The sequence below is a fragment of the Xiphophorus couchianus genome, chromosome 16, assembly GCF_001444195.1.
Source record: "Xiphophorus couchianus chromosome 16, X_couchianus-1.0, whole genome shotgun sequence".
Classification (NCBI taxonomy): Eukaryota; Metazoa; Chordata; class Actinopteri; order Cyprinodontiformes; family Poeciliidae; genus Xiphophorus; species Xiphophorus couchianus.
The window spans coordinates 4,675,297-4,691,020 of record NC_040243.1 but is presented as its reverse complement, the minus strand read 5'-3'; the positions used below and the strand labels follow the sequence as shown (position 1 = coordinate 4,691,020).

The 15,724-nt window shown below is 38.0% G+C and overlaps 1 long non-coding RNA gene across 1 annotated transcript in view; it reads right to left on the bottom strand.

Moving 5' to 3' along the window:
• The window catches only part of LOC114160438 (uncharacterized), a 31,904-nt gene extending 21,841 nt beyond the window's left edge, over positions 1–10,063 (bottom strand). Inside the window, exons 1-2 of the long non-coding RNA XR_003598759.1 lie at positions 9,791–10,063; positions 355–518 (exon numbers count right to left, since the gene is read on the bottom strand). This is a non-coding gene — a long non-coding RNA (uncharacterized LOC114160438). The remainder of the gene's footprint in view (positions 1–354; positions 519–9,790) is intronic.
• Between the last annotated feature and the right edge of the window lie 5,661 nt (positions 10,064–15,724).

The window sequence follows — 15,724 nt, the reverse complement described above, 5'->3', positions numbered from 1 at the left end:
CGCAGTGCAACACCACATAAGACGTGCAGTAATGGCAGCACAGATGACTGGGATTGGCTACACAGGTCAACAACAATGAATTCCTTGGTAAGCATCAATCATGCTGCCAAGCCTCTTGGGGCTTTGATCGAGTAGTTGTGTGTTGTTGCTGAGAGGCTAGCTGGGGATGTAGGTTGGCGGGGAACTGATAATGGGCTTCAGTGAAACACAAGAGATGAACCCCCGTTGAGAGATACAAGAGGGGAGGAAAAGAAGGATGGAAGAGAGAGAGACAGAGAGAGAAAGCAGCAGGGCAAAGAGGGAAGCAAAAAAAGGACGACAGAGCCTGGATGAGGAGGAAAACTCAGCCTGTACCCTTTCTTCCTCGGTCCCCTGCTGGATGACCAACACGCAGACAGCCAGGCACCATGACGGACATCCTCCTCATCTAATGAGTCCCAGTCACAGCTGAACACACCGCTGTGCTTTACGGCGCCAACAGAAGGGTCTGCCACCATGAAAAAACCTGCCGCCTGCAACTTAAACAAACAGGAAAAACACACAGGGTTAAATGAAGCCCTCTTCTCTCCAATGATGGTTTTACATCTTTGAGGACGATTTTTTCACTCTGTCGGGTTCCAACCAAAACTGTTAACCCACGATTTAGCATTCACTATACAAGCACACACTGCAAAAACAAAGAAATCTTACCAAGTGTTTTAGTTTAGCTTCTATCACAAATATCGTAATGCACTTACAAGCAACATTTCAGAAGGACATACAAGTTTGTTTTAAGTCTATAACTCATACATATTGATAAAAAGTATTCGTTCCACCAGGAGACTTTTTCACTCTGACCTGAACATTCAGAGCCACATAAACACGGTTACAAAGCCAGCCTTCTATCACCTGAAGAACATTTCCAGGGTTAATGACTCAGTGAGATCTAGAGAAACTCATCCATGCATTTATCTTTAGTCGCATCGATTACTGCAACAGTGCAGCTGATCCAAAATGCTGCTGCTGGTGTTCTGACTATAACCAGGAAGACGGATCACATCAACCAGTCTTAAAGTCCGAACACTGGCTCCCTGTAGCTCAGAGAATAAACTTTCTGCATCCCCAGAACCAGAACCAAACATTGAGAAACAGCATCCAGCCTCAAATCTGGAACAAACTTCCAGAAAACTGCAAAACAGCCGAAACACTGAGATCCTTTAAATTAAAACTAAAAACCCACCTGTTTGATTGATAATAACTGGAGCATTGATCAACATATTTGATGTGTATTGATGATTTTGATGATGTTTATTGGTTGTTTTCATAATTTGTGACTCTGATGTGTTTATGATGTAAAGCTCGTTAAACGGCCTTAGCAACAAAGCACGTTGGGTAGTAATTAACTACATTTACTCAATTACATTGACTTGAGTACTATTAGGAGTATTTTTACTGTGCTGTACTTTTTACGTTTACTTGAGTAATATGATTATGAAGTTTCTCTACTCTTACTTGAGTAAAACTTCTGGATTTTTTACCCACTGAATGAAAAACAAACATGTTTTAACTAAAAATCCACTAGACAGAGACACACACCTGCAGTGTCAAAGTTTCATAAGAAAGAAACTGATTTGGAAAAAAATATTTTGCTTGATTTTGATATTTCTGGTTACTTATATAACTTGTATAACTTACTTATTATTGTCATTGAAGGATGGATGGATAATTTGATCAGTTACTCAGTACTTGAGTAAACTTTTTACCAAATACTTTTTTTTTTCTTTTGTGTACTTTCTTGGACCGCTACTTTTTACTTTTACTTGAATAAAAATATGTCGAAGCAGAGCTAGTTTTATTTGAGTATAACTTTGGTGTACTCTACCCAGTAAATGTAACTCTCTGTCAGGTTGCAAACTGAACTCTGTCATCTGTTTTTACTTCTTACTTATAAAACTAGAACCAAATATCTGCAGCAGATACCAGCGTGTCACACAGGCGTGTTCCTCATGAGGTAAAGAAGAATAGGATCGTGTATCACGGAGCGCTCACTCACATTTCACATTCACTAAATCCACTCGGTAATCGCCTAATGTGTGTGACATGGTTTTACCAGAGGAAGTTGTGGAGGTAGCTGTCAGGGAATTTGATGCCAGTTCCCTTGTCAGAGCCACTTCGGTTTGCTCGCCGTCACTCAGCTCGCTGTGCCCCGAGGGGCCGCTGACAGGAGCGCTTTCTGCAGGCGGAAGGATGGCGGCGGCGATGGCGTACCACGGCGCACTTACTCCAGACGCAACACAACCTGCCGCCACACATTAGACAGGTATTCATGAACGCTCTCCCCGTGGCTTGTGGAAGCAGTCTTTGATCAAATAAGCGGCATTGATTTTGCCGAGTCGGGGCCTGGCTGCTGTACGCGTATTGATCGTGTCCTTCTTTGACATGTCAGACAGAGGGTGAGCAGTAATATGAAAAATGGCCACCCTCTCTGGCGGATCACAGCACGCAGGGAACCCTGCCGTCATCGCAATGCTTTCTGCCCGGTTGTACTGCTGTGTTAATGTTAAACTGTGCTGTCTGCTGCAGCAGGCACAGATAGCACAGTGCAAAAAGTTTCAATCTCTACTACAACTCTTCAGACTTTCTTACAGTCTTAAGTGGTTGTGAAAAATAGTTTCGCCGTTTCTTTAGTACAAACATTTTACCTCAACATGATGCCATATTGTGCAACAGAAGAGCAAAACAGCCACTGAAAAGAAAACCTGGCTTTAATCTCAGAATGTAAACTTTTTTTCTCAAAATTATGACCTAATCTTTTGAGATTGAATGCTTATAGATTCTGAGAATAAAGTCAGAATTTTGACAAAAAAGGTCAGAATTTTGAGATTAAAGCCAGAATTTTGAGGTTAAAATCAGAATTATGAATTTAAAGTCAGAATTCCAAGAAAAAAAAAAGTCTGAATTATGAGATTAACGTCAGAGTTCTTTTTTCCCCAGTGGTCCAAATCCTTTTGCGTAATTTTCTAATATCTAAAAATAACATATTCAGCAGACAGCACAGTCTGCTGTGCTCAAGACACTGACTTGACCCTGTTAAAACTCTAAAGTTTTTCTACTTTTTTTTTTTTTTTTGCAAAACTGCAAGATTAAAATTCAAAGACACTTCATAGATCCCAAAGGGAAATTAAATATTGTTGTAATTAATTTAACTGAAGAGTTATTGAAGATAATAACGGCTGTGGGCAGGAACGATCTCCTGTAGCAGTCTGAATAACTTTCTACGTCTGTTATTTTTGCTTTAACAAACCATTTCTAAGTCCAAGATGGAGAACCTAACCAAGCCTGGAGCAGGAGACCTGTTAGGATGGCCCTTAGCGGGAGGCTGAAATAGGAGTCTGGAGGCAGGGGTAGTGCAACCAACCAGGTGTTTTAATCTCCAACATTTAACAAAGATGACATTCCTGCTTACATGGTCATGAGGTGTCGCAGCACCCGCACCTATTACTTCCTATCATGTGGCCAACATGCAGGCTTTGTAATCCTGGGCGGTACCAATTAACACACTTCTCAAAAGACAGGATAGAACAAACCACATATACACCAAACAACTTAACAAAACAACCAATCTTCAACACATAAATAACAAACATTCTTCATGGTTACATACTCATTTGCTATCTAAAACTACCCTCATATAAATATTAATTTATTCATCACTTCTAAAATACCTCAGGCTTTGTTCCCCCTCTTCCATCTGCACTTGGTCTCTTCCGGAATCTTTACCAGGTGTTCAGGCAGAGGTAAGCCATAATCTACAAACATTTGTAATACATTTCATAATTACCATACCTACTTCATTTATATTATTCCCCCCCAGGACACCCTCAATACCCACTGAGATGCCCTGCATAAAACACCCAATAAAATACTTCAATCTATTTGTACCCGTCTCATTATCATTTGCACATAATTAAAGTGTTATCCTGACCAGTAATGAAGACCTTCATTACAAGACCACACTAAAAATGGCTGCCGCTAGCTGACAGAAACCGTGTTGCCGTCTGTATCCACATGTCTCTACGCAAAAGAGACATGTTGAAAGGAAACCCCACCTTTGTGGCAAACTAGAAATTCTGCAAGTAAAGAAAATGAAAGGATGTGTCGGACCCAAAAAGGCCCTTTGTCCCGCCTTATGAAACCTGTCAGACTCTCTGGTGGTTTACAACCGTACAACTTTAATTTCTCTCCTCCCTTTCTCCCATCCTAATATCCCCTCTTAGATTAAAATAGGTCATAAAAGTCTAACAGACTTTCATCTTGGCATCTGGGAATTAAACAGACATTGGACATTGTTTGGTTCTTATCAAACTTAATTTATTCTCTAGTAAACTGTTTCCACTTTTCTGCATTGATTTTTGAAATGCTAAAAACAAAACATATTGCAAAAACAAGCCACAAATTTGCAAGAAAAGAAAACTCAGAAAATTTGAGATTACGCTCAGAAATAATCTAAAAAAAAAAGAAGAAAAAAAAACAAGTGGAAATTTCTGAGATTTGTCTCAATATTTCAGTTTTCTTTTCTTGCAAATTTGCGACTTTTGGATCTCAGAAATTTCCAAGTCAGAAATAAAAATAAATTTAAAAAACTAAAATAAAACATGGAAATTTCTGACATCCAAAGGTCACAAATTTGCTAGAAAAAAGGTAGAAATTCAGAAATTTAAATTAAATAACTTTTTTTTTTTTTTTTTAAAACTCTGGAAATGTTCTGATCTTATAAGGTTGAATATTTTTTTTTAATTTTGGAGTTTTTTCTAAAGAGATTTTAGATTAAAAATTATGGAGTTGTTACTCAGAAATGTTCAACTTTTGGAATATTGGAACATTTTGTTACGGTCAAAAACTGGAATTAACTTTTCATCAAGTTACTTTGTGTTAAGTAAAAAATTACTTCTATTAGTAAGTTTTGACTTAGATTATTTCACCTATAAAATGTGAAAATGTATTGTTTTAAGTGAATTAAGCTGCCAGTAAAATTAGCACTTTCTCATTAATGTCAAGTTTTTTTTACTTAAACCAGACTCCTATATTTTGCAGAAAAGTTACTTGTAAGTTAGTTGTGTTTTATTTCAAGTGTACTAAGACATTTCCACTAGAAACAAGCGAAAATACTTTTGCAGCGGATCTCACTTTCTTCTTCAACAGTGTAATTTTTCACTTCCCAAAAAGGTGAAATTCGTGCTTCAGAAATTAAAATCTGCAGAAGTCTAAAAGGAAAGAGGAAAAAACCTTCAGAAAGCCTGAGAAAATGCAAACCAAGACCAATTTACAAGATAAAACGCTTTGCTTCTCAACAGTAACACAAAAACAAAGCAGCAGTAGATGCAACTTTTTTCTCAACGCTCTTTGTGTATCAGTCTCAAAAATACAAATCCTCAAACAAACCTGGACGTTTGAGAGTAATTCAGCCTTCAGTCTGAATCTCTTGTGGGTCTCTGTGGTTTGCTGTGCCAGTGAAATGAAAGCAGGCCTCTCTAATAACAGTGAATTTAATACCAGTCGCTTAATGAGAGTGCCCTGTGTTTGCTCTAGGCTCATATCCGCAGCAGAGGGAGAGGAAGAGGTGAGGAAAGGATGAAGGAGGGAAATGTAGTTAAAATCTCCCATTAGTATCACCTCCAGGGCAGGCATGCACGCTCCCCAGGCGGCGGTCTGTACGCGGAGAGCGTGTTGTGGCGAAGGGACGAGATGCCCGTCCTCGCCTGCGCACAGCTGGAGTTCCCAGGATGGCAGCATGTGCCACCATTAGCAACAAACAGAAATTGCTGCGGTGCTTATTAGAAAACAGCACAGCATTTGAGATCAGATGGGAAACATTTTGTTACATAAAAAAAAAATAAATTAAAAATACGAGGAGTCCTCAGAATGTACAGGAATGACAAATGAACTAGACAAGTAGATCAATTCAAAACTCCTTTAAATAATCTGACACAGGGCGAGGAATAAAGGATCAGAAAATACTCATTTTGAGACTATACATACGTAACAAGGATTATTACAAATATAACATTTGTCAAAATTTATTCATCAGCTTAATTTTGTTTGGTCAAGAACTTTATTTCTCCTGACATTTTTGGTATATAAGGCTGCGTTCACACTGCAAGCTGAAGAGACCCAATTCCGATTTTTTTTTTTACGTAATGCGACCTGTACCTGATCTTTTCATGACAGTCTGAACAGAACAGGTCGGGTTCTTTTCGAATGCGACCCAGGCCGCTTACATATCCGATACGTATCCGATTCAAATGCGACCGAACGTTCAGGTCACATTCATCCGAACTGAACGTCACTGATGCTGGACAAACCTCACTATTCGGTGCCCTGATACGCGCAAGTGGGACGTATAACAACCACCATGACGGACTATAATGAGGATTAAGTTGTTAATATGCTGGTTCCGGTCGGACAACTACTTCAAATATGTAAGCTATGCTCCACCATTAGTATCCATGTTTACTTCTGCAAACACTGAGCACTAGTTCTTTTTAAGGCGGTTGGCAGAACACTGAGAACGCTGACGCTATTGCGCCCTCTAGTGCACATGCGGGACACTTTCAGGTCCTTTGCCCGTTCAGACTGCAGAACACATGCAGGTCGCATAGGTGTGGCAGAGTGAACGGCCCGGGCAAAAAAAATCCGATTTGACAAAATATTGGAATTGGGTCATTTCAGTCTGCAGTGTGAACGCAGCCTAAGTTATGTTACGCTGCTCTTGACGGTTGGTGGTTACCACAGCAACCAGCAACTGACAGCTCGCCTCTGCAACCCCCTTTTTTTCTGTTGCCGTCGGTAACTGTAAATAGAAAAAAAAAGAAGCAAATTTCTGCCAAAAACTGATATTTTGAGATTAAGCTCAGAAATTTTCTAGAAGAAAAAATTTGGGAATTTTCTGTACCCATAAAGTCAAAAACTTTGACTTTTTCTAGAAAATTTTTAACTCAATCTCAAAATTTCTGAGGTTTTTCTCACAAATTTTGAACTTTTTTTTAGATTAGAGAATTTTCAAATTTCTTTTTTAAACTTTTCCGAGATTAATCTCAAAATTTCTGAGGTTTTTCTCACAAATTTTGAACTTTTTTTTAGATTAGAGAATTTTCAAATTTCTTTTTTAAACTTTTCCGAGATTAATCTCAAAATTTATGATTTTTTTCCCCATATATTTTTGACTTTCAGAGCTCAGAAATTTCCAAAACCTTTCTAGAAAGATTTGTGAGAGTAATTTCAAAATTTCTGAAATTTTTCTCAAAGGTTTTCAACATTTTGAACTCTGAGAAATTTTAACTTTTTTCTGAAAAGATTCAGAGATTAATCTCAAAATTTCTTCCTTTATTGTCATCTCGGTGTTTTGAGTATTATAACATTAACATTTTAGACTAATTAAATTATATATAGGGGTTTTATGTGTAACTTTGTATATACCTTTTAAACTTATAATTAATGGTGTGCATTAAAGTTATGTTTAATTTTACAACAATTGTTAGCTGTTCATTGGGAACTATTGAACTGTAGTTAGTTTAGGTTTTGTTTTTGTATTTTATTGAATGTTTAAGGGCATAAATGGCGGACAGATGTGCCTGTTTTGAAGTCTGAACCTGAGACAAACAGTTATATATATATGATGCAAATTTACTTAATTAAAATAATTAAATATATGGTAGAGGAAACAATAATAAAAAAATCTAGTTTAGTTGTGAGAACAGTTTTGAGACAGTGAAAAACAATTAACCGGCAATCCTTCAGCAATTAGCATCTCTGTCACACCAGCGAACAAAACTAAACAAAAACAAAGCCTTGCAATCGTCTCAGCGTTAATAGTCTCTGTGTGTTCCCCTGAGTGTTTACTAAACAGAGTGATTGCGGTGGAGATTTGAATATTTAATAACAGGAAGAAACCGGAGAGGGGCTCGTCTGGGGAGAACAACAATCCGTTTGGACTCACCGGGCAAATGAAGGAAACTGGGTTGAGCTCAGTAAGTTTGTCCCCTTGGAATTAATGAATTTTAAATGAATTTTAGAGAAAAACAATAAATCAGCTTCAAAACCTCTGCCTTGGAACTGATTCTCTGCTCCAAACAGAGACAAAACACTTTTTTATTTTACACTGCTGGTATGCTGGACAGATCAGGGTTGAAATAACTCTGAGGTGGAAAGAAACATTTATCCTCAAACCCGCTTTTCCTTTGGGCCACGTGCATTTTTGACTCAGTATCTCTCTCAATTCAACACATCCATCATCTTGTTCACTTTAAAGGGCTCTAACTCACCCACGCATGGAAATTAGGTTTATCTTGCAGAAAGAAATAATAAAATCAGAAAGTACATGAGGTTTAAAGTTCTGTTTGGGCTTCGTAAAGTCTGTGCACCTATTAAAACATCAAAAACAACACCAGAGCATGACCTCAGCAAATTGGAGGAACACTTTGTATATGTAACCTCGGCCCATAAGATTGCAAGTTTCCATAGAAACGGTTCAGTTATTTTTTAATTACAGGATGTGAAATTGTAACCCAACAAACACAAGTAAAGTTCAAGCATCGTCGTGTTTTAAAAGTTCAACTTCACTTTTAATAAGCAAATTTTTTTTATGGACCGCAAGTTTAGGCTGTAAATAAAGTTAGATAAAATCAAAGCTAAACATGAAGTTTCTGTGTAAAATATTTTGTAAGGTATCAAATTAATTTACCATTTTCTCAGACAAAGTCAGTGAATTTAATTACTTGTTCTTTTGTACTCCACCTGCTTTATTGTATACAAAAATAAGACATTCACATTTTGTCTTTGTCAAAGTGACATAAAGTGCCATTTTATAGCACAATTAAGTTACTGTTACATTCAATTGTTATTAAAATGCTGGATATATCAAACATAACTTAGCAATTTGACGGCTTGAAATTAAGCCTCGGTCTCTTTAAGAACTTCCTGCTCTTTCCAAAAGTTTTTTTTAACTGCTTACAATCGTTTTTCGGAGTGTTGCATTGAGAAATCGTTTATATGATGAGCTCAGTGGATGCGCAGTTCCACCAGGTGTTTGCTAACTGCTGCTGCCACTAGTCTAGAGGACTAGTGACAGCTAGCTTTAGACAGCAGTTGCCATGGAGATTAAAGGATTTCTCAAACATACGTGGAAGAGTCAAAGCAACACTGCAGGTATATTTTTGATGCGCAAATAACATCAAATAAACATGATGTAAAGCTCAAAATAGTCAATTTTACGTAATTTACATTAATATCATAACATTTTAATACATTTGCAAGTATTGACCCTTTGCAACGTCGGAAATGAGGATCGGGAGTATTTTACAGAGCAACTGAAAATGTTTTCTAAAGTTGTCTTTTCCTGTTTATTCGTGGCTCCTACTTGTTCCAGTCGAGCTAATTTGTCTGTGAACGTAACACACCTGGTTGGAGCTCATAGACTGCAGGATTAATCAAAACTAGAACTAGCTAGCTGAGAAACCGACCCATATCTCCTCCCTCCTGACGTGTTGGTCAAATGACCGACTTCACCTGAGTTCACACCACATGATTTATATTAATTTGTCATAAACAGCGTTTCCCCTTCAACCGGAGCGGCATTAAAAACGTACAGAAGACGAGATGCTAGCCAGTTTTTTCCATACATGCTAGGCTACATGACGGGGCGGCACTGTCTCCATGGTTACTAACCGTTAGGCGCTACATTCGCCATAGTGAAATATTTGATTTGTTTCTAATCATACGTTCTTGTAAAGTTTATGAACGTCAGTCGTCTTACCTTGTAAAAAGTGTTCGCTGTATATCCACGGTTACACCCGAGGGCTGCCAGTCATTATGATTAACAGCTGCCATCCGTAGCCGCCGTATCTTTCCTCGTTAAAAGTTATAAAATAAAATGACAAGTTTGGTTTGTATCCTTGTTTGTGCAGCCAACCGCACAGCACCCGAAGACAATTTTAAAAGTGGAATAAACTAAACAGAAGCGATATTAGGTCTGTTTTTAGACATCTGTAACCTTAGTGGAGGCATTGGTTGTTTTGACGTCCGTCATGGCGGAGTGGGCGGAGCTCTGGAGAGCGTGACGTCACGTTGTGTCCTGGGAGACAAAACGTTCACATTTTAACTACTAACGGGCCACAAAATTCATAAAATAGAAAACGGATTTTTGTGTGTGTGTGTGTGATTTAGTTTTCTTTTACCTAACAAACAATAAAGAAAATTTTTAAGAAATCTGTATATTATTGATCATTAGGTAAGGTAATTTTATTAATATAGTACATTTTCAGCAACAAGGCAGTTCAAAGTGCTTTACATGAATTAGAAGGAAATGCAAACAAAGCAACAAAACTAAAAGAAAGACAAAAAGGCAAAAGTATAAAACTACATATTGGTTCCCCATGTTTAATAAGAATAAGTAGTCGATCATTTATAAACCAGTAAAGGTTTCTCTGGATTCTTGTTCTGATAAAACTAAATGTTGGTTCTCCATGTTTGGAGATTAGTGAGGTATAAAACTAGATGTTGGTTCCAGTTGTTGTAGTTTGAGTTCTAGATTTGTACAATATAAAGCTAAATGTTGCTTCATGTTTCTAGATCACCAGTTGCTTTTTATTTTGTTGGCCAAACGCTTTACCATTCTTGATTTGTGTTCAGCGGCCAAAACAAAATTACTTCAAGGTGCACAAATGGGCCTAGGGCCACACTTTGGACACTGCTGTGCTAAGTGATTTAAGTCCTGGGGACTAACCTCATGCCGTATCGTCCAGTTGAAACAGTGAAATAGGTTCTTTTTTAAAACAACAAACTCAAAAGCGCATTATTTTAATCATCCTGATGCAGGAACCCGCAGTGGACCGGGTCGGGTCTGGCTCCCAGGTTAGAGGTCATCTCCTCCTGGCCCTCTGTCGCCATCTGCTCCAACCAGAAGGCCTGAACCACTGGGAAGAAGGAGGGGGACGACCCATGAGATCCAGCTCAGAGGAAGGAGAAGAGGAGGGGTTGGAGGTGGTGCAGGGAGCAGAAAGGCTGGAGGTGTTCAAAGCGCTGGGAGTGGTGTGGCTGCAGCTCGGTGGCAGCGAGCGCCTCGGGGGACGGTGCACAGGTGTGTGCTACCTGTCCACCTCTGACCAAAGCCATCTGCTGCAGGGAGAGTCGGAAAAGGTAAGAGTCAAGGATCAGAATCCTGAGAGAAAAAACAACAGAGATCCAATTCTGTGTTCTGCATTTAAACTTTAATTAGTATTTCATATTGTACTCAAGCATGTCTGTTTTTCTAACAAGGCAGGATAATTGAGAAAGGTAATAGAGAATAGAAGGAAATAACATTAATGATGCAATGAGTAGGTGAGAGAATGAGCGAATGACAGAGAGCGATCTTATTCTTTCTGCATGGATATGAGAGTTTAATTGGATGCTGCGCTTTCAGCCGGGGAGATTTAGGTGCTGCTGCTGACGCAGGGAGTTCAGGAAGAGAAAAAGATAAAATTTCTTTGCTGAAATGAAAGATAGAGCGAAACAAAACAAAAGAAGAATGGGTCGGGTACTTCATCTGAGCATTGCTCTCTGACAAATCCACCAGCAAATGAAATACACCACAGGGATGACAACATGGATTTATCACAGCGTTGCACGCACGCTTCTGATCGCTCTTCCACTGGCATTATAATTGGCACTTGAAGAATGTGCGATGAAGAAGCCCAAGGACACAGACGACGCAGATCCAGACGTCTGCGCAGCTGCCGATCCAATAACGGACCGAAAGGTGAGAGAAAGGGTGTGGTGTTGAGGCCAACCGAAGGATTTACGCAGACTAACCGCTCCAGCTGAAGCTCGACCACACCAGAGGCTGTACATCACGTGTGTCAAACTCGAGGCTCGTGGGCCAAATCCGGCCCGCAGTAGCTTTTTATGTGGCCTTCTGGATTCTGGACTAAACACTAAATGTACTTAAATATCATGTTATCAATGAAATCAATGCAGTTTCTATCTGTTTATTGCCAAATTATATCAGTCAGTCCCTCCAGTTTCTTGAGAATTATTGTGGAAATTCACATAAAATCAACAAATCCCCACATTTCTTGTACTAATAAGTTTATTGCAGATTTTTCTCAAAAGTTGTCAAAAACATTCCTACTTGTACTAAACGGCGGCTTCAGCTGTAATTGATGTCAGATTATAATCCATGATCTAAATAAAAAGTCACATTTACCATCATAAATAAGCGCAAATATTTCCAAATTAGCTAATTAACTTGATTTAATTTGATATTTATTGCAAAAAATGGCAAAAAGTATCACAGAATCCTGGAGGGACTGAAGAGATGTTCAATAATATAAAATGTTAAGAATTGATTAGTATTCTAAATCAGCGGTGTCAAACTCATTTTCGTTTTGGGCCAAATCAAAATCGTGAATGCTTTTAAAGGGCAGGATGTTTTGATAAAACCTGTTCATAAACTGTTACAATATTAATAAACTCTTAAAAATAAATCCATGATTTTGTGATAATTTTTGTCATTTTTTTGTAATAAAAATCAAAGTGTTTGTTGTACTAATCTGAAAATATTTGCCCTTATTTATATCAGTAAATGTGACTTTTTATTTCTCGCTGTATAAATCATGGACTATTTTGCGTGAATTTTCACGATAATTCGCAAGAAACTGGAGTGACTGACTGATATAATTCGCCAGTAAACAGATAAAAACTGCATTGATTTGACTGATAACATAATATAGTGTTTAGTGTTTAGTCTAGAATCTAGAGGGCCACATAAAAGCTACGGCGGGCCGGATTTGGCCCACGAGCCTTGAGTTTGACACATGTTTTTTCAATACATTCTGGCACAACCGGCCTTTTAAGAGCATTCAGGATCTCGATTTGGCCCAAAGTGAGTTTGACGCCACTGGTTTGGGCGTCTCTTCCAGACACAACATGGGTTTTCAAGGTCAGCTTTGTTCCCTTTCACACATGAAGCAAACAAGTTTCCGATCTCACAGAAACAAACCGAGATACAAAAAGACACAAAGCTGAATAACTTCATAACTACCAACTAGGTGATGTGAATCAAACTGCAAGCATAGCAGTTATATACAATTTATCACATCATGGCTGCAGACATCATCAAAATTTGTTGAGGAGCTGGAAGCTGTCGGGGGTGTTCGCTGAATGACAGGACTTTCACTCACTGCACCCATTAACACAGACGTGTTTCATCAGTTTCTGCAAAGAATGAGCATCTACTTTTTATGGTTTTGTTTTTTTTTTACCCCAGTTGCAGATATTTCCATATAAATAAATGTGATTTAAATAAAACGAAACATAAGCCACAAGTTGCCATTTAAGGTTTTTATTTGCCATTTTAAATCTGCTTTCATTTTATTGAATGTGTGCCGCGAAGCGCCACTGAATAAAAACATGTCCCTTTTACGGCATGTAAACCAATTTAAAGCGAAAAATATAGATCCAATACTTGTTTATTTTTATGTTCTGACTATCTGCGCATTACTAAGATTACATTTAAAGGGACGTATTATGGAAAATTCACATTTTGTACTTTCATTTGGGTTTCTCAGCTTCTAAAAACACCAAGCCGTTTTTTGGCAGTACGTTTATGCTTTTTGCTAAACGAAAAGTGAGCCATTTCAAAAACCTCCAGAATGTAACGTCACAAATCAGCAGAAACTGCCTGTCGCCTAGCAACCAGTGAAGTCCAACCCGCTACCTAGCAACCCAAGCTGAGTTGCCACGCATTTGGTTCTGTATGAAAAGACAAGAGTCTTGGTGTCGACTTAGCATCCTGAAACCACTTACTGCATTCTTGTTGGTTGTGCAGGAGGCTCCACTTCTGCTTTTCAAAGATAGTACAGTTGTGTAATTGCGCATCTGTTTGCAGCCATTTTCATATGTGAGCGTAAACATTGAGTTTGAGGGTGTGACCAGAAACAGATTATTTGGATTTAAAATGACCAAAAATTATATATCAAAAAATCAAAGTGTTTGTGGTGCTAATTTGGAAATATCTGCGTTTATTTATGACGGTGAATGCAACATTTTATACAGATCATGGGCTATATTCTGACATCAATTAAGGCTGAGGCAGCTGTTTAGTACAAGTAAGACAGTTTTTGACAACTTTTGAGAAAAATCCGCAATAAACTCAAAATTATGTATTAGTGCAAAAACTGCAGGGATTTTTGTTGATTTTTAGGTGAATTTCCATGATAATTCCCAAGAACCTGGAGGGACTGATTGATATAACTTGGCAGTAAACAGATAAAAACTGCATTGATTTGATTGATAACATGATATTTAAGCACATTTAGTGTTTAGTCTAGAATGTAGAGGGCCACATAAAAAGCTACGGTGGGCCAGATTTGGCCCACGGGCCTCAAGTTTGATGCTCTAAAACAACTCAAAATGGGCAGAACTGATCAGATTAAAATCTCATAACCTAACAATCATTCAGTCCAGGTGCAAGTCTCTCAAATGTTGTCATAAATAAACTAACATAGATGTAGAGCAAATGACTTTCTGAAAGTCCTCAACCAGACAAATATTCTGTTTTCACTATTATTTAGTCAGTGGAAGGAAATCAACTTTTCTCCCTTATGAAGAAATCCAGGAGCATAATATCAATCAGCCGCCCACTGCTGCTGCTGTCAGATCGATCACAGAAGAAGTTATGCCCATCCAGGCCTGTTCTGACTGAAAGTCTGCTGTGCTCATTTAAAGTCCAAATCGATCAGAAACAATAATGTCAAGTTAGGACAAAATACCAGAAAAATACAGCCTTATAATTTGGAGCTCTGGCAAGATTCAGCTTCACAGGAAGAAGCTTGTTTCAGGTTTTATTTAAATTAAACGCAAGATTGGGAAAAATATAATTTTCTCTTAATGTGACCAAATAGCAGGCAGATCAAAAAAACCTGCTGATAGGCAGTATAAGCTTTTATTATTTTGAAGCTCAATAAAAAGTTTGACACCGATAACTGAAACAAAATCTAGATTTTACTCTACTTTCCTCTTTATGTGTTCCAATATTAGCAAACCTAGTAAATTACATTTATTCTCTCTTTTTTTCAACAATTTCGGACAGAAGGAAAACGTTTGTTCAATGCTTTATACCATGTGTCAAACTTGAGGTCCGTGGGCCAAATCCGGCCCGCCATGGCTTTTTATGTGGCCCTCTGGATTCTAGACTAAACACTAAATGTGCTTAAATATCATGTTATCAATCAAATCAATGCAGTTTTTATCTGTTTACTGCCAAGTTATATCAATCAGTCCCTCCAGTTTTTTGAGAATTATCGTGGATATTACATAATTGCAGGTTTTTCTCAAAAATTGTCAAAAACTTTCTTACTTGTACTAAACAGCTGCTTCACCCTTAATTGATGTCAGATTATAGTCCATGATCTACATGAAAAGGCGAATTTACTGCCATAATAAACACAAATATTTCTAAATTAGTACCACAAACACTGAAAAAAAAAGTATCACGAAATCCTGGAGGAACTGAAAAACTGTTCAATAATATTTAATTTTAATAATTCGTTGATATTTCAACAGTTTGTGATCAGGTTTTATCAATAAATTCTGGCGCAACCGGCCCTTTAAGAGCATTTATGATCTTGATTTGGCCCAAAACAAAAATGAGTTTGACAGCCTTGTTTTATACATTATTTCCAGTAGTTATATACAATCTCTTCATACT